The sequence below is a fragment of the Medicago sativa genome, chromosome 3 (genome assembly GCF_051527215.1).
Source record: "Medicago sativa cultivar Bolivia chromosome 3, Bolivia_mono, whole genome shotgun sequence".
Taxonomy (NCBI): domain Eukaryota; kingdom Viridiplantae; phylum Streptophyta; class Magnoliopsida; order Fabales; family Fabaceae; genus Medicago; species Medicago sativa.
In genome coordinates this window covers 77,913,829-77,924,753 of record NC_140751.1, presented here as the reverse complement: position 1 = coordinate 77,924,753, position 10,925 = coordinate 77,913,829, and positions in this window count along the sequence as shown.

Sequence of the window (10,925 nt, the reverse complement as noted above, 5' to 3'; positions counted from 1 at the left end):
TGAAAATATTAATGTTGTTGTTTATATTGAACTTATAGTCGGTGAGAAACAGAAACAACAAAATAACATTTAAAATATAAAAAAAAACCACATTTGATGTAACGGCATCATCTTCACCATCTTTATTGGCTATCAATATCTTCAAATCTTTTCTTGAGGTCATTCTTGAAATTGCAACATATAATTGACCATATGAGAATATTGGTGTTGGAAGATATATATACTCCGACATGTTTAAGTGATTGTCCTTGACATTTATTAACGGTCATTGCAACCTTGATTCCCATTGAAAACTCTTCCTTGATATCTCAGTTTCGTCTCCCTCTCTTCCACATATCACTTTATCACGATTCAATTTCTCTCTCTGATTTATTTTTTTCCTTTTTTTTGCCTCTTTCTTATCTTTCTTTCTCCATTCCATTTCTTGATCATTTGCATTTCTCCCACTCTTCATCTATTATTTTCCATTTCTACACATCTCCAAATATTTTTTCTTAGAGAGTTAGGATTTGAGGATAATTTTTTTTATTTCATTGGTTTGTTTCTCATCCATCTTTCTTTTCAAATTTCAGTTTTTACTTATAAATTATAGACACATTATGATCTATAAAATATTTTGTTAGTGAGATAATTGGATATATGTATGAATGGGATAATTGAGCTAACTGTGCGTTAATATCATATGTCTTTGGTATAATTAAGTCATTTTTGGTAGAAAAAATAATATATACTAAATAAATTTACCTCAGCCTGCACGGATTTTGTAGAGCTTCAAACATTCCTATGAAATTGACTATATTATTACTTTTATAGTTATATTCAGTATTATGTTATCAAACTACCTCAAACAGCAACAAAAACTAAAGATGGACTGCAATAAAAAAGACAAATCAAAAGAAAAAAACATATAGAAAAATCTGCACCAAAAAATTGGTCATAACAGCAAAGGCTGTTAAATCTATGAAAATGAAAGGGAATAGAAACTACCATGTGGTAATCCAAAGAAAAAAATAATAATGAAAAGGAAATGCTATGTGGTAACCGAAAGAAAAAAATAATAATAAAAAGGAACTGTTACGTGGTAATTGAAAGAAAAAATAATAATGAAAATGAACTGCTATAAAAAAAAAAAGAAAGAATTGCAATGACGTTAGTGACTTTAAAAAAAATGAACTTTTCATGTGCTACCTGATTCAATTCCTTGCAGAACTTTTTTCATAAAAATTAATTAGGCTCGCCAAAAAGGGCAGGGTTATGGTTATTAGGTTCAATTGCATGACGGTGAGAAATAATTTAGGGATTGTGAGATTGAAAGAAAGAGGACTCAAGATTTGTGTAGAATACATAACATTGAAGCAATCACATGTTGTCAAAATATTAGTGCCTTGGTTGTAAGAGGTATGAATTGGAAGCATGAGGTACCTGGTTTGATCCCCAGGAGGAATTTTCTTTATAAAAGGAGGAAAACAAGTAGGGTTTAGAAAAGAGTAGGGTTTAGGGTGGAAGACTATATATATATATATGTGTGTGTGTGTGTGTGTGTGTGTGTGTGTGTGTGTGTGTGTGTGTATATATATATATATATGATATATATATATGTGTGTGTGTGTGTGTGTGTATATATATATATGTATATGTATGTATGTATGTGTGTGTGTGTGTGTATATATATATGTGTATATATATGGGGTTTGCTAGGATACACCCACTAGTTTTTATTAAGGTGTGTTTTAGCAAATATATAACTAAAAAGTTGTTAAATACACCTTAAGGTGAATGTTGCTAAAACACACCTTCTAAAAAATAAGTGGGTGTATGTTAGCAACTCCTATAGGCATTTGCTAGGATACACCCACTTATTTTTTAGAAGGTGTGTTTTAGCAAGTTATAACTAAAAAGTAGTTAAATACACCTTAAGGTGTATCTTGCTAAAACACTTCCACATAAAAACTAGTGGGTGTGTTCTAGCAAATCCCTATATATATATATATATATATATATATATGGGGTTTGCTAGGATACACCCACTAGATATATATATATAGCAAATCCCATACTTATTTTTCTCTTTAATATTACCATTATGATGATTATGAGTAATGGTGACTGATCCTGATCCGATCAAAAGCATTTCAAGATGTAGTCTGGATTTTCCAGCCATACCAGGATAACCTCTATTATCTAGGTATCTATCTTTGATAGACCAACCATCACTATTATTTAGTGAAAGATCTTCATCATCAATATACATGATGGTTTCAGTAATAGGATTTTCAAGATACTCTTGGGAAGATTCTTCCTGAGTAGCTTGCTTGTAAGATATTGTCTTACCTTTTGTGGATGAAGAAGAAGATGCTTCTTCTTTTTCCTTTTTTATATTTGAAAAATTAGGCCTTTCTCTGTTATATTGAACAACTGACCAATCCCCTATTATAGGAACATTACTTGCAGCTTGAGTTTGGGGCAACATATTATTGCTCCCTTGATAACCACCTCGCCCATATGGGCCTCGGCCTCCTCTCCCCCTATAAGGGGTTGTCATATCCCTGCAAAAATTCACGAGTTAAAAAATCAGCAAGAGAATTATTTTCTCCTTTAATATACTGAATATCAAAATCAAAGGCAGATAATTGAGCTTGCCAATTAGCAAAAATTTGTTTTGCTACAAGATTTTTAACATCTTTTTCAAGAATGGGTTTAGCAGAACTACAATCAATTCTAAGAAGAAACTTTTGATTAAGAAGATCACTCTGAAATTTAGAGATACACTTAATAATTGAAAGCATTTCTTTTTTAACCGTAGAATACTTGGTTTGAGTGGGATTCCATTTTCCTGAAGTAAATCTAACTAAAACTTCTTTATTAGAACTAGGGATTACTTGTTTAAGGATTCCCCCATACCCTAAATTGGAAGCATCAGTTTCGACAATTTTAAAATAATTAGGGTTAGCTAAAGAAAGACAAGGTAAACACTTGACTTTGCTTTTGATTCTCTGAACCGCCTGGGTATGTTCCTCAGACCAAGGTTTAGGTTTAGATTTTAACCTATTATATAAAATAGCAGTATCTTTAGACAAGTATTCATAGTAGTCTGAGACATAATTAAGACTACCTAAAAACCTTTGTAATTGAGTTTTATCCAAAATGATATCTGGAAATTTTGAAGCAAATTCAATACTTCTATCAATAGGAATAATAGTTCCTTTATCAATATTATGACCTAAAAATCTAATTTTGGTCTGAAATAATTTCATTTTGGGCTCCGACACAACAAGCCCACTACGCTTAACCACTTCTTTAAAAGTTTTTAAATGTTTAACATGTTGATCTATAGTTTTTGAAAAAACTAAAACATCATCAATGTAAACAATAATAAAATCTGAGTATGACTCAAAAATATCGTTCATAATTTTTTGAAATTCTGATGGCGCGTTTTTTAAACCAAAGGCCATCACCAGCCATTCATACTGACCGAAAGGAACAGAAAAAGCAGTTTTGTATCTATCAGATTCTTTAATTTGAATCTGCCAATAACCAGACTTCATATCGAATTTCGAAAAGATAGTAGCAGTAGCTAATCTATCCAACAAATCTTTTTTGTTAGGAATAGGATACCTAATCCATTTTAAAACTTTATTAAGAGGTTTATAATTAATAACAAGTCTAGGAACACCCCGTTCCTTCTCAGCTGTGTTATCAACGTAAAAAGCTGTACAACTCCAAGGAGATTTAGACTTTCTAATTAATCCTTTGTCAAGAAGAGATTGAATCTCTTTTCTACACAAATCTTGATAAGTGTTATTCATTTGAGCCGATTTGGCTTTAGTAGGAATTTGGCTTTCATTAAAGTCATCAATATAAGGAAGAGAAACCATATGTTTCTTTCTATCCCAAAAAGCATTGGGAAGGTCATTACAGACTTCATTTTTGAATTGAAGTTCTAAAGACTTAATTTGTCTTTGTATTTCGACCTTTTTAAGTTGATCATCTATATTAAGAAGATTTATTTCTTCTTTAAGAAAACATATTTGTTTTTCCTTTTTGCTAAGAATATCTTTAACCTCGTTAATCATCCTAGTATGAGGATCAGTGATAAAATCAAACATAATTTCTTGATTATTGACTTTTGTAGTAATACCCTTATGATCAATATTGATAATAGGCATAATATTATGCAAAAAAGGAGTACCTAATATTATCCTATGAGTAAGATTTTTAACCAAAATAAAATTTGTAGGTAAACAAATATTTTGATTACAAATATAAGTATTCGAAAGTTTATAATTAACTTGAAGTTTATCTCCTCCAGCTTGGGTAAGAGATTGGGTGGTCTTAGAAAAATATTTCGTAGGAATAATTCCTTCCTGAATGCAGTTAAGATCTGCACCACTATCTACCAAAGCTATTTCATTTTTAAGAATATATTCTTTGTTGATAACAAGAGTTATTTTAACAAACCATTTTTGAGAAGTAACCCTTTGTATAGTAGCAAGAAAAGAGTTATCAGAAGTAGAAGGTTTATCTTCTTCAATTTTAGAAATATTATGCTTAATTTCTTCAATTTCTATCTTTTCTAATTTAAAAATTCTTTGAGATAGTATATTATTATCTCTTTTTATTTGAGCTATCTCACCCTTTAAGAGATTAATTTCTCTTTTAAGATCGTTGGTAGAAACAGGAGTTTCTTTAACGTTGGTTTCATTAAACCTAGCCAAAACCTCACTTATTCTGTAAGGCGAATCAATAATATGAGGACCTTTATCCTTATTAGAACTTTCCTTAATAAGAAATTCTAACATTTTTCTTTTCAGATTAATGTCTGAAATACTATCAATAGCTTTGAAAGCTTCATCCTGTTCTGCGGTAAGAACATTTAAACCATTCATTTCGACTATGTTTTTCCAATAGTCTATTTCCTCATTGCAAGGACAATTTGAATCCGAACTATTATCAGAATCGCTATCAGTTGTGGAATCATTAATTTGATTTATCACTTCATTACTATCTTCTGATTCATTATCAGAATATTTAAATAGGACTTTCTCTAATTGAGAACGAAGATTATCATCTTCAATATCATTTAGCTGTTTCTTAGTCCAGCATTGAGTAGCATAATGACCAGCTTTGCCACATTTATGGCAAGTAATCCCTTTAGAAAACTTATCCGCTTTCCTTTTATTTTTAGAGCTAGGAAAATTTTCCCTAGACTTTCCTTTAGAGAAATTTTCTCTATGTTTCTTCTTATTAGAAGACTTATGATGTTTTCTTCTCCTAGTTTGAGAAGTATCATTTGAAGAACTAATGTTCTTCTTATTCTTTCTTTCAGCTGTAGGTTTGCCAATATCAAAAGCAAATTGTTCACAAAATTCACCTAGTTGGTGTTTTTCAGTTAATTTTTGCTTTTTAAGCTGATTTTTCAATTTTATATCATTACATAAAGAAAGGCCTTCTTGAATACAAGTATTTGAAATTTGACCATAGGTTAAATTTGGGTAATTAATATTTATCCCATCATTTTTATTTCTTAAAGATTGCCTAACTTTCTCGGCAAAAAGATGAGGTAAGCCATCAACAAATTTTGCTTTCCAATGACTACTATTGGGGTCTTCAATCATAAAGACTCTAGATAAAAAGGTATCTTTATACCATCTAAAATGTGTCAAAGAAGGACATCGTAAATTTTGTAAAAGAGTACAAATACGTTCTCCAACAGGTATTCTAGTACCAACAAAATTGTTTATAATGGAAAGACTCAAAGTATAAACCGCGTCTTCTTCATTAGTATTAGTCACAGATCCTGTGGCTTCATTTTTAATGATTTTTTTATGAGAAAGAATTTCTTCTCTTTGAGCAGCAGTGAGATACCAATCCCACCAACCTCTAAGTTGGCCCACGAATCCAACGGTAATAAAACTAGCAATGTTTCTATCAGAATTACCTTGCTGTTTACAAATAGTAGAATACATTAACATTTTTTGAATTATAGTAACAATCTGTCTATCATTTAGACCATCTATATTCCATTCATAAATGGATCTACCCGAGTACGAGTTTTGAATGATATCATCATTTTCTTCAAAAAGCAAGTCATGCGGTGAGGGTCTATCGTAATAGATTTTATCAACTCCTCTTTTAGTATAAACAGTATTTATATCAGCCTTATCATTAAGACTACAATCATTGAACATAGTAGCGAGTTCGTCAATATTTTCAAAATCTTTATTAACGTCTTGAGATTCATTGTCTGAATCTTCACCTTTAGAAATAACATTAAGATTTAATTTCTTAAGTTTCTCTTGTAAGGTATTCAAAAATTCATTAGAATTATCGTCAATTTTAAATCCTTCAATATTAGCAGGAGGTTGAATAATAGGAGACTCATTAATTTGGTCACAAAATCCTTTTGAAGGTGTTGGTTCATCCTTATTCTTTAAATTGTCAATAATAATTTTTTGATTGTCAATGTTTTTTCCAACCAAAATTTTTAAAAATTCGATATCCTTTTCAAGAGATATTAATTGATCTCCAATACGAGTCAAATAAGCATTAGAAAAATTCTGAGCTTTTATAATCGAGTTTAATTCTTGCAAAGTAACATGAGTATTACCCATGGTTTTTTCCACAGCAGTGTGCGAATAAGGAATCGCCTCAACGTTTTCTCCTAACATGAGTCTCTTCTCAGGAGGAAAAGGAGTGTTAATAGGATCCCTTTGCCCAACAATATACCAAGGCATAGATTTTAAAGTTAAAATCTCATTATCAGTTTTATTGATAAAATAGGTTATAAACCATTCAACAAATCTAATATAATTCTGAGTCTGATTAAGCTGATCATAATAATCGTTCTTAATTTTTTCACGTTCCCAATCAGGAAATTTTTTGAAAAACCATTTTCTAAATTCAGAATATTTTTCCATCATAAATTCATCATTTATGAATTTTCTCCACAAACTATTTGGTGAAAGGTCCATAAAACAATTAAAAATCTGAAGCTGTTGGGGATGTTTTCCCTTCCTTTTGACTGTTATTAGTCTCATAAACTCCATAAGGAATTTTTTGCGCACTTAAATTTATGTGATCAACAGTTTGAGAATCATCTTTATATCTGGAAGATGAAGCTTCTGAAAAAGAATTCCTAGAAATATTACTAGGGGCAGAATAAAATCTATTAGACGAATATCTAGAAGATATACTCCTAGGTATAGTACAAATTCTTTGAGGTGTGAATCTTATTTCAACATCTCCATCAGTAGTTTGAACAATTTGTTCAATTTGATTATTAATTAAAGGTTCAGGTTCAACGACCTTAGGTAAATTCCAATTCTCTGGAAAATCTAATTCTTCCCAAGTAATCAACCTATTGGTTGCAATTTTGGAAGTTAACAAATTGGTTTGAACCAAAGCAGTGGTTCCAGGAAAACTTATTTGTTTAGCCTTAGGATTTAAAGTATTTAAAACCTTAAAATAGATTCTATAACAAACAGCCATAATTTGACTACCTGCTTGGAAATCATAACCATGCGTATGAATATTCATTTGTAAAGATTTAAACAAATTTTTATCAGAAAGCGATAAGCTTAAATTTGGTGCTACGTCAAAATAAACAGGACCATGACATAAGCTGGTTTCAATAACAGCAGCTAGAGATTGTTTGAAGTTTTTACATCTACCATCTCTAACATAAGCCATAATACTGGTATTTAATCCAAGCAAAGTTAAAGGTTTAATTGCAATTTGAATTAACCCAACATGCATGTATTTATAATCTTTAAAGGATTCTAAATCCTTTTTACATAACATATATATGTCTTGAGAATCTTTTGAGATTCTAACATTTTGTTCAATGGTTTTAACAGCCATTCTAGATTTGAACTCGAATATCCCAAAATTATAAATTTGGTTTTTGGGTACAGATGGTATTACCCATTTGTTTAAATTTTCTAAATTATTTGGGAATTCGACCAATTCTTGATTGGTTGTTTGATCATTTTGATCAGGTTCTTCCATGAAGAAAATAAGGCGAACAGAGTTATGACATAGGTAAATAACAAAGTAAATCTAAGTATAAATTATTTTCTCATAATCATATTACCAGATAGTTTGAAAATTAAAAACTTTATAAAAGTCTCTAAACCTATCAACCCGCAGGGATAGAAGAGCAACGCTCTCGACGAGACATCGAACGCAGTAATCTGACAAAAAATTCAAGTTAACAAAGACATGATATCTCTAACACTCCTTCTCCGGGGAAACGAGATTTTTTGTCTGTAACAAGAATCACCAGATCCGTCCCAAAATTCTTTTATTTTTAAAATATAAGTTAATATGATTATGACAACCTTATTCATACTTATTTTAACTAAGTATTTAGCTACGTCATAACAAGAGTTTAGCCTCTAATTGTCATTCAATTAGAGTTTGGAAGAAGATAGGTACCTGGGTCGACAAAATGATAAAGGCGATGATACCAAAAGTTGCTCTTGTTGCTCGTATAAAGCTTGAATATAAAGATTACTAGGAAAGTTCACAATATTTGTATTTAAACTGGAAACTTACACAAGAGTAGAGGCGGAAGCAAAGCGTGACTCAAAAGGAGAAACAAACTCCCTATATAAAGGAGAAGAAGTTCACTATTTGAACCGGTAAAAGGCGACCTTAACCTTCGGTAGCCAAAAACAAACGACAAACGACATTATTGCTTAAAGCCGGGTGCTCATTGGGCCCCATCGTCACTTAAACAATAAATACAACAAGACAAACAACCTTTACAAAGTTGTCAAAAGAAAAAGCAAAAGAAAAGCTAAAGCTAAAGCTGATTACAACTAAAGCAAAAGCTGAAAGAGACATATTGTCTTCTGAAAGATTCCTTGAGATAATTACGGAGGGAAATTATTTAGCTTTGCTTGCAACGATCTCAATCATTGAGTCCCAAATATCTTCCATCGTTGGATCTGGTTGAGATTCACCAGCTAAAACATCTTCATCTTCATCAATTTCCTTGGACCCTTTTGAAGAGACTGACATATTATCTTCGGGGAAAGAACAGAAAAACTGGTCTTTCATGAAATCAAGAACTCGGACCTTAATTTGATCATTAGTCTCTTGAGGGTATTTCCTCTGAAAATAAGTCTTTACTTCATTCATAGAGAAGTTTTGAGTGTTTGTGGATTTAACACTTTTGGCTTTATCAGATACAATAGAAGCCTTAATCTTATCAACCATAATTTTAAGGTCATCTGGACTCATATTAGTCCAAAATTTATAAAAGAAATTTCTTTGGAGAATAGGAACATTAAACCTGTCTTTAGAGATAGTGATATTCCATCTCCAAATCCATGGAATTTGGAATTTACAGAAAAATAGACAAGGACATTGTCCTGTAATAAGTTTGCTAGACGCAACCTTTTCAATTAAAGGGCTAGCATTACACCAAGAGGTATACAAATTTTGTATTTCTTCAGGTAATATTTCTAAAGATGGACCAAATTTTTGCCACCAAGAAAAGAACCAGTTTGGAATGGATTTATCCACAATTTCTGGGTTAATAGAGAAGAACCAAGAATGCTTGTTTTTAGGATTTTGGTAATAAAATGCCTGAGTAAAGGCATTAACATAATCCCAATAATTAAAATTAATGGAATTGTTTTGACTATCTATAATAGCCTTTTCATGGTTTGGGCTAATACCCCAATCTTTAGGTAATAAAATTTTGTTAATATGGCATTTTGAAAAACTTATAAAGTCTTTAATATTACCATTATGATGATTATGAGTAATGGTGACTGATCCTGATCCGATCAAAAGCATTTCAAGATGTAGTCTGGATTTTCCAGCCATACCAGGATAACCTCTATTATCTAGGTATCTATCTTTGATAGACCAACCATCACTATTATTTAGTGAAAGATCTTCATCATCAATATACATGATGGTTTCAGTAATAGGATTTTCAAGATACTCTTGGGAAGATTCTTCCTGAGTAGCTTGCTTGTAAGATATTGTCTTACCTTTTGTGGATGAAGAAGAAGATGCTTCTTCTTTTTCCTTTTTTATATTTGAAAAATTAGGCCTTTCTCTGTTATATTGAACAACTGACCAATCCCCTATTATAGGAACATTACTTGCAGCTTGAGTTTGGGGCAACATATTATTGCTCCCTTGATAACCACCTCGCCCATATGGGCCTCGGCCTCCTCTCCCCCTATAAGGGGTTGTCATATCCCTGCAAAAATTCACGAGTTAAAAAATCAGCAAGAGAATTATTTTCTCCTTTAATATACTGAATATCAAAATCAAAGGCAGATAATTGAGCTTGCCAATTAGCAAAAATTTGTTTTGCTACAAGATTTTTAACATCTTTTTCAAGAATGGGTTTAGCATAACTACAATCAATTCTAAGAAGAAACTTTTGATTAAGAAGATCACTCTGAAATTTAGAGATACACTTAATAATTGAAAGCATTTCTTTTTTAACCGTAGAATACTTGGTTTGAGTGGGATTCCATTTTCCTGAAGTAAATCTAACTAAAACTTCTTTATTAGAACTAGGGATTACTTGTTTAAGGATTCCCCCATACCCTAAATTGGAAGCATCAGTTTCGACAATTTTAAAATAATTAGGGTTAGCTAAAGAAAGACAAGGTAAACACTTGACTTTGCTTTTGATTCTCTGAACCGCCTGGGTATGTTCCTCAGACCAAGGTTTAGGTTTAGATTTTAACCTATTATATAAAATAGCAGTATCTTTAGACAAGTATTCATAGTAGTCTGAGACATAATTAAGACTACCTAAAAACCTTTGTAATTGAGTTTTATCCAAAATGATATCTGGAAATTTTGAAGCAAATTCAATACTTCTATCAATAGGAATAATAGTTCCTTTATCAATATTATGACCTAAAAATCTAATTTTGGTCTGAAATAAT